At 51.5% G+C, this 8962-nt stretch overlaps 1 long non-coding RNA gene across 1 annotated transcript in view; it reads left to right on the top strand.

Moving 5' to 3' along the window:
• The window catches only part of LOC109309923, a 22128-nt gene extending 18242 nt beyond the window's left edge, over positions 1-3886 (top strand). The window contains exon 4 of the long non-coding RNA XR_002101083.1: positions 3876-3886. This is a non-coding gene — a long non-coding RNA (uncharacterized LOC109309923). The remainder of the gene's footprint in view (positions 1-3875) is intronic.
• The last annotated feature ends 5076 nt before the right edge of the window (positions 3887-8962 follow it).

Genomic DNA, 8962 nt, shown 5'->3' with positions numbered 1-8962 from the left:
TTCAGGCTGGACATAAGGAAGAATTTCTTTACTGTCCGAGCCCCCAAGGTCTGGAACAGTCTGCTAGCGGAGGTGGTTCAAGCACCTGCATTGAACACCTTCAAGAGTAAACTGGATGCTTATCTTGCTGGGATCCTATGACCCGAGCTAACTTCCTGCCCTTTGGGCAGGGGGCTGGACTCAGTGATCTGCCGAGGTCCCTTCCAGCCCTAATGTCTATGAAATCTATGAAATCTATGAAATCTTCCCCATGAGGCCTCAGTCAGCAGGGGCATAGATTCCAAGGCAGGGGTGGGCAATTATTTGAGCTGGAGGGCCACTTAACAAGTTTTGTTGAGCTGTTAAGGGCACACACACACTTGCATTCACACACATGCATGCAGGCGCACACATGCACGGACATATGCACACAGACACATTCCAGGGCCTTGGCCCACCCACATCCCTTCCCCCCACAACCATGACCACATCTGCAGCTAGAGGTTGGGGAATGGACCCTGGCTGTAGATGTCCATGCTGTCCTGCCCTGTCATCAGGGTTCTTGACACATGTGCACACACACCTCCTTCCAAGCAGGTGGAGAGTCTTCAGCCCAGCGTCCCCTGCAGCAGTGAGATGCAGTCCAGGCTCGCAGGCTCTGGGCACTGCCCCTTGAAGAGAAGACTGGGGACCAAGCACAGCTCACCCAGGGCCTGCAGGTCTGAACTGCATTTTCCAGGTGCCGGGGGGACGCTACACAGAAGCAGCCCTGCCCATCTGACACCACACAGCAAGCCCTAGGAGTGCTGCACTTGGGCTCCTCCCCCTGATAGTAGGTGGCATGGGCAGCATCTTTGGCTCCTGCCACTGCTGGTGCCACACAGGTAGGCTGGTGGGATTGCCTCTGCCCTTAGTCCTCTGTGGTACCTGGGAGATGCAGTCCAGCCCCACAGACCCTGAGCAGGCCAGGTTCCACCTCCTGACCACTGCATACTCCTGGGTACATGGGGCTGCTTCCATCCATCATCTCCCATGGCACCAGATGAGGCTAGAACCAGAGCCACCACCCGCACCACCCACCAGCAGAGGTGGGAGCCAGAGTGTGGCTCACACAGGGCCTGCTGTATGGTATGCCACCCACACTGCCTACCTGCAGGCCAGATAAAATCTATTGGTGGGCCAGATCTGGCCCACGAGCCACATTTTGCCCAGACCTGGTCCAAGGTGTTTTGGGAATTGTAGGTCTTTGCTGTTGGAGGCAAGGGAACTTTCACGCCGTTATTTTTCTGCTGAAGTTCACGTCAGCAGGCAGAACAATTGCTGGTCTTGATGGCAAAAAATGGGTCAATTCTGACCCATGTAGCACCAAACTCCACTGTCACTCTAAAATCTCTGATTCCCAGAATGCCTTGCACTCCATAACATGTATTGCCACACTGTTGCAATGTGCAGCAGGAAAATGCAAGGCAAGAAAGGAACAGGAGAGTAAGATGCCTCTTCTTGGCTTCTTTCTGGTGCTCTTCCCCTTAGTCGGTGTTCAGGGCACATTCCCGTTCACCCATGCCATGTAATGATATTGCCTCACATCCGAGGTGAGCACCGTACTTCTGTTCCAGGGTGAAGCCGACACACTCTGACCAGACATTCCATCCTGCACCTAGCAAAGATTTGTTAAAACTGGGGGAATCTGCATGAGATGCTTACTGTGAAGTACACTAATTAGCACTACAGTAAACATCTCACATCTACACGTGTGGCCCTATTCGGCCACAGGTGAATACAAGTACTATCTTGCTGCAGTATTTTTTATTCCACAGCTGTGCCCATGTAGAGGTTGATCCAGCAGGCTGGGGCACGAGAGTGCTTCAGTGCCAGGGTTGCCTGACAGCTGTGACCCAGACTGTCCCCGCTTCGCTTCACGTCTTGGACTTATAGGTCTCTCTCTGGGTCACACGATTCATTATTTTTGCCCCAGCATGTCAATCACTGGCGGCTCCTGGGAGTCTATTCAAGGGAGCTCTGCCACTATCAGTTTTTCCAGGAGGCTGAAGCTGACCAGATGATCCTTGGCTCGTTCTCTCCTTCAGTAATGGGGTAGGGGCCCCATTACAGTAAGATAAGACTTGCTCCAAACTACATCCCCCTCCCTCTGCACAAATTTCCCCTTTCCCTTTCTCTAGTGTGCCAACACATTTAGTTATACCTCTGCTCAATGACAGTACTTTTAAGCATGGCAGAAGCCCAGGTCTTGAGTGTGGTGCAGGCAGTGCCCTTCAAGGGACCCTGACTACCACATTTCTGAGGCTGATGAGCATAGAGGGGGCAGCAGAGAGATTATTTTGGTGATGTAACTGAGCCCTCTGCTGCTATGGTGTAGACATACACTGAGGCCCAAAGTCAGCTCCCCCTTTAAGCTAGGGTGACCACCTTTTTAAAATGTAAAGGTGGGACATATGTCCACCTTTCCACCCCTCCCTCCCACTTCTACCACCCGTACTCTGTCCCACTCCACGCTCTGGCCCTATGTACCACCGCACTGGCTGGGCAGCGCCTCCAGCCCTTGCCTCACTCCCTCCCTCACAACAGGGACCTTGATCTGCCCCCTTCCCCCTTCCCCCCCATTCCTGCCACCTGCATAGGACTTACCTGCAGGGCATAGGTGATGCATAGGGAGGGCACAAGGGGGCGCATACCCCCCCCGAGTTTGGCACCCATCAGCTGGGGAGTGGGGGCTCTAAGCGAAGTGCCAGTTGGTGCCCTCCCCTGAGATTGGTGCCGGCCAACACTGAGAAGCACCGGTGGCACCGAGAGAAGTGCCGATGGCACTTCAGTTTTGCTGCCAGCGCTGCAGTCCACCACTGGAGGACACCCCCTCTCCCCCATCAGCAATCGGCTGCCAGTGCCCCCCCCAGGCTCTTGGAGGCACCAGTCAGTCACCCACGCTGCAGGGAGACTCCATGCTCCATGCTCTCCATGCTCCCTGGCTGTATTCCTGGCCATGTGCATGTGTGTGGGTGCACACATGCACATTGTGCTCCCTGTGTCCTGCTCCTGGCAGCCCCAAGCAGCCCCTTGCAGGCTGGAATTTGTCGTGCTTCCCCATGATAGATCCCTGCACAGTACTATGAATAAGGGACAAATGCTGGCCTGGAGTCCTGCAGCCCAGGACCAGGATTTGAGGTTTCCATTCTGGGACTGTCCCAACCAATTAGGAATGAGTGGTCATCCTATTTTAAGCATCTAATTTTGGCCATGTAAGTGGCATTTAGGGCCAATTGTGGAATCTATTCACTTGTACATACTCAGAAGGACAAGGGAAATTCTGCAGTGGTAAGAAGGACCTAAATATTATATAAATGACCCTAAATGCCACCTATGTAAGTGGTACTTACATTCCTAAAAGGGGCTTGGCCTAAATGTCTTTTAGTTCAGCACCAGGCAGCAGAGCAGCCACTGAGACTCCCACGCCAAATCTAGCACTCCTCCTGAGACATTACTGGGTCCTCATGCAGGCAAACTCCTTCTGGCATCTGGCAGCTGTTGTGTGGCCCTGGTTGAGCACCAATCAAGTCAGGCCTTTGGATTTTTCTGTGGTAGAACACTGGGACCCATGAGTTTATTAAAAAAAAACTTTGTAAGGCAACCTGGATGGCTTATTGGAAAGAGCTGCAAAATTAGTTGATGCAAGAACTGAAGGGGACAGGATAGAGCTGGATTTCATAATGCTTTGATTCTGTGACAAGAAAAAGGTTATTCTCAAAATTAATTCAAATCATCTTGGACATAACACTGTCATACTGCCTGCCAACTGGCAGTCAGATTGCAAGCAAACGGCAGTGAGGAAGGGCAATGTGTCGAGAGGGGAAGCAGCTGGGGTCACTTTGAGAGGCAGTTAGATGTGTAGACAAATCTAAAAGGGACTCAGTCCATCCATCTACAGATCTTGACATAGAAGTGTTGAGGGCTCCAGCAGAAGCAAAGTGCAGCTATGCCAGTCCATATACTAGTGGCTGGCATGCCAAGTAGTGACCAGAGGACACCCACTCTCAGTAAGGTAACTAGGGCAGGGCAAACACTGGATGCTGACTATTAGAGGGTGCCAGAATCCTCTCCCAATTAGCCTTTTCCATGACAGAGGCAGCTACACCCCAGCAGGGCAAGTGGAATGGTACTGGGGAGAGGGAGAGTGAATAGGGCCTTAGGGGCAACTACTAGTGAGTAATCAGGGTTTATCAGGCCGAATCATCCTCCAGAGCTACAGGAAGACAGCCCTGCTCACAGAGGCCTTTATAACCCAAAAGCAGACAGCAGTAACTTGTCCAGACAAAGAGTTCTGTGTTCCTAGCTACTTGGAGGTCCCTATTGCTCCTGAATTTCGTTCTTCAACCTTGACTCCAGCCGGCAGATCCAGGATTTGGCAAAGGGGGATGCAGGAGCAGCAACCGGCACTGCAGCAGTGGCTGTAACCCCCACTCTGAGCCTCTTCTCCTCTGCCCCACCCACTGGTGCAGGCAGAAGCTGAAGGAGCTTGTTCCTGGGGGACTGGGAGGGGTAGGGGGAACCCTCTCCACACCCATCACTGCTGGCACTGTCCCTCTCCCAGCTGAGTCCAACCCCATGCAACCCAGCTGAAATGGGCAGGAGCAACTCTGAAGCTTCTCCCACCCCTGGGACAGTGAGGAAATCAGCAGGAGCAGGCAGCAGGGGAGGTAGGGGAAGCAGAGGGTAGGGGAGGTGCCTTTGAGCATAGAGGGGAAGGAAGGAAAAATTCTTACCTACTTTGGGGATTTTTTGAAAAGTGCCCGGAAGCTTCTGTGATGTGGTCCACTCCAAAACTGTGGTGCAGCCAACACCACTGCACTCCCTCTGGATGTACCCCTGCCAGACCCTGACTCCAGCTTCAAAGTGCTGAGCCCTGCCCTCATCACCCAGGTGGCCTACTATGATTGTCCAAGTACCAGTCCCTTACTGTGGCCACAGCTAGCCAAACTGCCTAGCTGCACTGATGCTTTGAGGAAAACAGGCCATTAGCTTTCGCTTCACACACCAATGCCTATTAGCAGTGGGCATAGCACTGTACATGGGGCTTCTCAAGCCAAGGAGGATCTGGGTTTTGAGCACAAGTGCCTGCATGATTTGATCCCAACACTTCCAGTGCAATGTCTTGATTAACTGCCTTCCAAGGACAGAGAAGCCTGACTTACTTAGCACATGTCTATGCCAGGTCAGTAGTGGGACTTGTGGAGGATGAGACTGAGCAAGCCTCCTCTGGTCAAATAAGCTTACCCACTCTAGAGCTGAAAGTTTGCTCATGAGGTTGCTTAGGAGTTGACCTCAGCTTTTGCTGTCAAATGTACTGGTGAATGAGGCATCAAGAGTGAGTGCTGGGGACAAATCCAGAGTAGCCTCATGGGCAAACTTCCAGTTCTAGAGCATGTTAGTGGACTCAGATGGGCAGCACATAGGTAAGGAACACTCAGTCCCATATTTCCTGAGTTCAGCTGCTGATGGGGCACAGACAAGACCTTAATGAGTGCATCTGCAAGCGCATTAATGTACTTTCCCTAATGCTTATTAAATTTACTACCTCCAATGTGACGTAGTAAATTAATGTGCATTAGGGTGCACTAATGCACATTAGTGCAAATGCATGCTTTTTATGTTATGCTTAATACACAGTAGTCTATTTTACTGTGCATTAGCATAACAGCACTTTTTTTACACACTGCTTTAATGCGCAGTAAAATAGGCTACTAGTGTGCATTAAAGCACATGTGTAGTTGCATGTAGTGTGTCCCTGAGAAGGTTCAGAAGTGACTCATTCATGGTTGGGAAGCACCAGATGAGGGAGGAGGTTTCTGAGAATTGATGGCTCTTGAATCTAACAGACAAAGAAAGGACAACAGCCAGGGGCTAAAGTGGAAGTAGGATGAACTCAGAAAGAAAATAAGGCTCAAGCATTTAATAGTGATGGGGATTAACCACTGAACAACTGTCAGAGAGACTCAAGGAAGCCCAAAGCTAGATGGAGCATCCCTTTCTGAAACCTCTGCTCTAGCTCAGCTAGGAAATGCTAGGCAAAAGGCAGGGGTCCATGGGTAAAGTCTCCAGCTCAGGGTATATATAGAGTCAGGATGGATTATCAGAATGGCTTCTCTACACTAACTCTGTTAATGGTCCAGAGAAGGGAGAGGACAGAGTAAAAAAATCTGCAGCTGGCACTAAATTTGGAAGTCACACAGATCGGTTTTGTCAACCATTCCACTTAACCGAAACTCTTCTCCATCCCACTGACCAACATTTTCTCTAGGACAGCCCACCTGAAGGAGCACCTACAGATTAGAATCATCAAGCAAGTTTGGGACCTATAATTAAAGGAACAATGAGAAGTAGCACCAGCATAGGCCAGATTTCAACAAGATTCTGCCTCAGCCCCTAACAGTACCATCCTGTCTCCTGTCCCCCTCCACTAGACAAGAGGAGCCCCCTCACTGTGTTTGGGCAGGGATAAAACTTTAATGCTCTCCCTCACATCCCAGGAACAGTCCCTCTCCCCATGAACATGATGACAGTGAAAGCAACCTCTTCTCCACAGTACAGTCCCTGCCCAAAAGTTTCCTCCTTGTAGTATGTATTAGGGCTGCGTGAAGCTTCACCAGCTGTTTCGTTTCAAGGCTGTTTTGACTAATTTCAAGCTCAAAACAGCAAAATCGAAATGAAACAAAGGGCTTCAAAACAGCCTTGAAACGACACAAGGCCAGTTGAAACATTTTGAAAATTTCAAAATGTTTCGAATTTCAAAACAGCCAGCCAGGTGCTGGAAGACAGGGAAGAGCTAGAGCTGTGCTCCCAGCAACTCCACAGCCCCAGGGAGTGCAGCCCTGGCTCTCTCCGCCTCCTGCTGCGAGCTGCTGGGAACTGAGCCCAGCTGGGGGAAGTGCCTCCTGCCACCAGGCTCAGCTCTCAGCGGCTCCCCTAGCCGGGAACTCAACCGGGCTGGGGGAAGTGCTTCCTCCAGCCTGGTTCAGTTCCTTAGAGCTGGGTCCAAAGCAGCAGGAGCAGTGACCTGTGATCTGGCAGGCAGATCAAGGCATGCCCACACCCCCAGGAGGGCTGTGGGGGCTCTGCTGGACTCCTCACAGGGGTGCAGGCTCCCAATCTGCCTGCCAGATCACAGGACACTGCTCCTGCTCCCCAGCTCCTGCTTGTCAGCAGCCTAAGGTACAGCTTCCTAGATACCCCTGCACTGATCTCCTTGAAACTTGGCAGGCTTCATACTCTCAGAAGGTGCTACCACCCCTCCAGGTTTCATCAGAATCAGGCAAGAAATAACAAAGTTATAGGCTGTTTCATGCGTCCCCATTAGTCTATGGGTGAAACATTAAAACAACGAAACTGTTTCGACAAGACAGAACAGAACAGTGCTTTCGAAATGAAACAAAACTCAAAATGAAACACTGTCCCATTGAAACATCGAAATGGAAGTTGAAGCCGAACGCTGTTGTTTTGCACAGCCCTAGTATGTAATATAGCAGCGTGCACTCCCTCCTCCACCACCAGGTGTGGCAGTTGGCACTCCCTGGGCGCATCTACATAAGATACTGGGCATCCCAATTATAGCCTGGGCATGGAAGTAAGAAGCTCTTGCATAAGCAAGTACTAAATAAATGTGCAGTAACTGGAGTTACTACTACACAGTAGCACCAGTGAATGCCTTTTAAGTGATACTACTGCTCAGTAGCCTAATACTACTGTACAGCAGCATCTCAGCACAATTTTTGCCATGTGTGGCAGGGCACTGTTGGTGCCTGCCACATTAAGAACTGAGCCAAGCAGTCAGCAGGTGCTTGATTGCATCAGTCATTTTAGATCTTTGGCTGCCTATATAAACAGAACAGTTTGCTGCTGTAACACTGCCTAGCTGCAAGGCTGCATGCAACATCTTGGAGGTAAGGGTGGGAGCTTAAGGGGATGGTTTGGAGGCTCCTGGCCCTGGGCATGACCTAAAAATGCACTCTGCCAGGAGTGGGTGGCCTGGGGGGCTCCCAGTTGCCTGGGAGCCTCCAGGAAATGCCAGGCCAGTTATCACCCCAGTGAAAGGCGAGTTATGGTGCCTTAATAACCCCAGCTCCCACAACTGGGTGGGTTACCCCCTTGTAGGGTCCAGAAGGTGGACCCAGGAGAGAGAGTGGGGCTATAGACTCAAAAGCCTAACTTGAAATCCCCCAACTGGTCAATGCTGGGGCCAGGACTGGAAGGGTCAAGGGCCAGGGACCCACCATGAGGGACACCCAGAGCAGAGGACCTGACGTTCTGACTGGCCTGGAGGTGAGGCCAGGGCCTACGTAGCCAAAGGTCCCATGGGGACCACACCCATAAGGGGGAACCAGGATGAAGGTGGAGTAGGCTGCCTGAGTGGAGGGATCCTGGAGGATTCTGTGGCCCAGAGTGGGGCCGGTGACATTAACAACTGTGGATACCATCTGCAAGGCTTGGGCTGTGGTGTAGGGGAGGAACAGAGCCTCGGATAGTGCTCCCTGGCCTTGGGGCAAGAAATGGGCAGCCTCCCACCTAATTATCATCCTAATTAAATATCATCAAGGCATGGCAGGGAAGAAGGTGGACGGTTGGCCCAGAACAGGTGGGCGAGGCATTGGTAGATCGGCTCTGAGAAGGACCCACCCCCCATTACACCATGTGATGCTACTGCACAGTAGTATCAGGCTGCTGTGCAGTCAGCATCTCATGTAGATGCACTCTCCCTACCTATGAAACCATGCAGTGCATTGGGAACCATACCTTTAAGGGCAGAACATCCCAGTCAGACCTTAGGCATGGCAGTAAGAAGTTCTTGGGCATACTATGGGCTGCAGACTGTGGGATGGAGATGCAGAGAAAGCAGAATTCTTGCAAGCAGGTTGTCATCAGTAGTCAGTCACAACCAGGCCTTTACAGCTCCCTGTCTGCTGTGCTCCATCCCTCT

The sequence above is a fragment of the Crocodylus porosus genome, unplaced genomic scaffold, assembly GCF_001723895.1.
Source record: "Crocodylus porosus isolate Cpor-Errol unplaced genomic scaffold, CroPor_comp1, whole genome shotgun sequence".
NCBI lineage: Eukaryota > Metazoa > Chordata > Crocodylia > Crocodylidae > Crocodylus > Crocodylus porosus.
Note: the sequence above shows the minus strand (reverse complement) of the source record. Positions and strands in the feature narration are given on the sequence as shown.